The following is a 5,492-nucleotide window of genomic DNA, read 5'->3' on the forward strand; positions in this document are numbered from 1 at the left end:
TATATAAAAAATTACACAAATGCCAGCCCTTAGAAGGGCTTTTTGGGGTGCTGTCAGGATGCTGTCCTTACAGCAGTAGTGGACCAAGAACACTGACTAGCAAGACCAGGAACACTGACTAACAACTGTCCCTAGCTATTAACAGCAGCAGCAGCTCTCCCTGCTCTCACTAACACACACTGCTTCATAATGATCTAAGATGGATGCTGCCCTTGCTTATTTATAGGAGGTGGGAGGGTGTGGGAGGGAGGTATGCTGATTGGCTGGAAATGTGCCTGCTGACTGTGAAGTTCAGGGTCAAAGTTTGCCTCAATGACGTATTATAGGGGGCGGACCGAACATTGCATATGTTCGCCCGCAGCGGCGAACGCGAACATGCTAAGTTCGCCGGGAACTGTCCGCCGGCGAACAGTTCGGTACACCTCTAATCACACACTGTCACAACTCACACTACACATCACACACTGTCACCACACACACTACACATCACACACTGTCACAACTCACACTACACATCACACACTGTCACAACTCACACTACAGATCACACACTGTCACAACTCACACTACAGATCACACACTGTCACAACTCACACTACACATCACACACTGTCACCACACACACTACACATCACACACTGTCACAACTCACACTACACATCACACACTGTCACAACTCACACTACACATCACACACTGTCACAACTCACACTACACATCACACACTGTCACAACTCACACTACAGATCACACACTGTCACAACTCACACTACAGATCACACACTGTCACAACACACACTACACATCACACACTGTCACAACACACACTACAGATCACACACTGTCACAACTTACACTACAGATCACACACTGTCACAACTCACACTACAGATCACACACTGTCACAACTCACACTACACATCACACACTGTCACAACTCACACTACACATCACACACTGTCACCACACACACTACACATCACACACTGTCACAACTCACACTACACATCACACACTGTCACAACTCACACTACAGATCACACACTGTCACAACTCACACTACAGATCACACACTGTCACAACACACACTACACATCACACACTGTCACAACACACACTACAGATCACACACTGTCACAACTCACACTACAGATCACACACTGTCACAACTCACACTAAAGATCACACACTGTCACAACTCACACTACACATCACACACTGTCACAACTCACACTACAGATCACACACTGTCACAACTCACACTACACATCACACACTGTCACAACTCACACTACAGATAACACACTGTCACCACTCACACTACACATCACACATTGTCACAACTCACACTACACATCACACACTGTCACAACTCACACTACAGATCACACACTGTCACAACTCACACTACACATCACACACTGTCACAACTCACACTACACATCACACACTGTCACCACACACACTACACATCACACACTGTCACCACACACACTACACATCACACTACAGATCACACATTGTCACCACACACACTACAGATCACACACTGTCACCACTCACACTACAGATCACACACTGTCACCACACACACTACACATCACACTACACATCACACACTGTCACCACACACACTACAGATCACACACTGTCACAACTCACACTACACATCACACACTGTCACAACTCACACTACAGATCACACACTGTCACAACTCACACTACACATCACACACTGTCACAACTCACACTACAGATCACACACTGTCACAACTCACACTACACATCACACACTGTCACAACTCACACTACACATCACACTACAGATCACACATTGTCACCACACACACTACAGATCACACACTGTCACCACTCACACTACAGATCACACACTGTCACCACACACACTACACATCACACTACACATCACACACTGTCACCACACACACTACAGATCACACACTGTCACCACTCATACTACAGATCACACACTGTCACCACACACACTACACATCACACACTGTCACAACACACACTACACATCACATACTGTCACCACACACACTACACATCACACACTGTCACAACTCACACTACACATCACACACTGTCACAACTCACACTACACATCACACTACAGATCACACATTGTCACCACACACACTACAGATCACACACTGTCACCACTCACACTACAGATCACACACTGTCACCACACACACTACACATCACACTACACATCACACACTGTCACCACACACACTACAGATCACACACTGTCACCACTCATACTACAGATCACACACTGTCACCACACACACTACACATCACACACTGTCACAACACACACTACACATCACACACTGTCACCACACACACTACAGATCACACACTGTCACCACACACACTGCACATCACACACTGTCACAACTCACACTACACATCACACACTGTCACAACACACACTACACATCACACACTGTCACTACACATCACACACTGTCACAACTCACACTACACATCACACACTGTCACCACACATACAGATCACACACTGTCACCACACACACTACAGATCACACACTGTCACAACTCACACTACACATCACACACAGTCACAACACACTACAAACAGATCACACACTGTCACCACACACACTACAGATCACACACTGTCAACACACACTACACATCACATACTGTCACAACACACATTACAGCACACACACTGTCACAACTCATACTACACATCACACACTGTCACCACACACACTACACAGATGTCAGGAGTGGGTAATGTTCATAGTTCAGGAGTTATGAGTGGGTACCGTACAAAGTGCAGGGGTCGAGAGTGGGTAATGTACACAGTTCAGATGTCAGGAGTGGGTAACATACATATTTCAGAGGTAAGGACTGGGTAATGTACATAGTTCAGGGTTAATGAGTGGGTAATGTACATAGTTCAGGGTTAATGAGTGGGTAATGTACATAGTTCAGGGGTCAGGAGTGGGTAACATACATAGTTCAGGAGTGAGTAATGTACATACTGTAGTTCAGGAGTTAGGAGTAAGTAATGTACAAAGTTCAGGGGTCCTAAGTGGGTAATGTACATAGTTCTGGGGTCAGTAATGGGTAATGGTCATAGTTCAGGGGTCAGGAGTGGGTAATGTACATAGTTCAGGGGTCGGGAGTGGGTAATGTACATAGTTCAGGGGCCGGGAGTGGGTAATGTACATAGTGCAGGGGTCGGGAGTGGGTAATATACATAGTTCTGGGGTCAGGAGTGGGTAATGTGCATAGCTCAGGGGTTAGGAGTAAGTAATGTACAAAGTTCTGGGGTCAGGAGTGGGTAATTTACATAGTACAAGAGTTAGGAGTAAGTAATTGAGGTTAGGAGTAAGTAATGTACAAAGTTCAGGGGTCAGAAGTGGGTAATGTACAAGGGTGTCACTTACCTCCAGGTGCAGGGTGTGGCGATGGGGACCTCTTGTGCCCCATCATACGTGACCCTGTACCTGGGGGGGTGGGAGAGATCCATCTTCCATGACGACGCCTTATCTCTATACCTGCGCCATATTCTTATATGGCGCAGGTATATTGATGACGTGTTCATCATTTGGACAGGCAATTTGCAAGAGTTGCATGAGTTTATGGACACCTTGGCTATAAACTCCTTCAACCTGAAGTTCACTATGGAGTGTAGCACGGAGAGCATCCCTTTTTTGGATACTCGGCTGTTTTTGGATCAAGACCGGGTACTTAGAACAACCCTATACCGCAAAGAGACCTCAGGTAATACTATCCTGCACTTTACTAGCTTTTATCCTCAGTCTCTTGTTCGGAGTATCCCTTACGGCCAGTACCTACGCTTGAGAAGGAACTGTGCCAGGAAAGTTGACTTTGAAACAGAGGCCAGGGCCCTAAGGGATAGATTAAGACGCAGAGGATATAGCAAGAATGTCCTACGTAAGGCTTACAACAAAGCCAAGTTGAGACCTAGGGACGAATTGATCTTTAATTTTAACAACAAAAAATCCACTAATGATATGACAACCAAGCTGGTTACCACCTATCATAGCCACCATGCTGCGATAAGGGCAATTATTTCACATAATTGGCATTTCCTTACAGAGGATAAAACTATCTCTAAATATGTACGCGATCGTCCGGAAATAGTATATAGGAAATCCAAGTCCTTGAAGGACTCTATGGTCCATAGCCACTACTATCAGGCACAGAGTGGGAATGAACCTCATCGTCGAGACACCTATTCTTGTGGCCGGTGTAATGTGTGCCCATGGATCTTGGAGGGACCGACTTGTAGACTCCCGAATGGGACTATCCATAGATCCAAGAGCTTCGCGGATTGTGTCACTGAAGGAGATGTATATATAGCCTTTTGCACATGTGCTCCTTCTATGTGGGAAAGACGAAGCGACCTTTGTCTTCCCGCATTGGAGACCATCTTTATTACCTAGAGGTAGGACTAGTTTACACTCCAATTTGTAAACATGTGGGTATCTATCATAACTTCGACCCAGATGTCATCAAATTCTATGTCCTCAAAGTAATTAAACCTAATGTCCATGGTGGTAATCTTGATCAAAAGGTCCTCCAACAGGAGGCGAGGTGGATCTATGACCTGCGTGCGACTTATCCACCGGGGTTGAACTCCTCTATTTCCTATCAGCCCTTTCTAGTCTAGCCAGCCTTATTCGTTTTGGATATGTGTAACTTACCCTGTAAACCTGGGCACAAGGTTACCTGGTTAACGCTTAGGTATTAACCTCATATTATTTGGGGATGAGTCCCCCGGACCATTCTTGAAATGCTGCGTATGTCTTGTATATATTCAGGCTATACTATCATTATTACTTTTTTTGACAGTAAAAAGGCTTAATTGTCATGTATATTTATTACACTGTTGTATATATTAAATGTTGTGAAATAATATTCTCAGATATTTACATGATGGTTTAATGGAACACCATGATTTTCCGGTCGGGCTATGCGTGTGCCTCCTGTATGGTCACGGGTAGGTTTTGGATGGATGAAAGCTCCCCATTAACCGGGGGGGATGTCCGGGTGCAAAGCCCGGTAAGTGGGATGTGGCTTCGGCCCCGCACACTTCCGGACCAGCTTTTTGCCGGTTTAAGATGGCGGCACGCCGGACGTGATGACGTCACGCTTGGCGCGCATGGCCATCAATTAGCGCCCGCACCGGAAGTGGTTGTTACCGCTTCCGGTGGAGTCCGGCATACTTATAGGGGGAAAGGCGCACGGCCGAATTAGCGGCTACTGGCCTCTGCTCCTGCAGTTTATGCACGCTTTGGAGTCCTGACTCGGCTTTGGCGGCAAGGTAAGATACATGATGGGGACATTTTCTTTTCTTTTTATGGGGGGCCGCTGCTTCTCTTAACATGGGATTTTTTCACCGGTATGTCAGTTTTCCCACCCTTTTTGAATATGTGGCCTATTTGATTAATATCTAT

This window comes from Pelophylax lessonae, assembly GCF_965119305.1.
Source record: "Pelophylax lessonae genome assembly, chromosome: 5".
In the NCBI taxonomy this organism is placed as follows: Eukaryota; Metazoa; Chordata; class Amphibia; order Anura; family Ranidae; genus Pelophylax; species Pelophylax lessonae.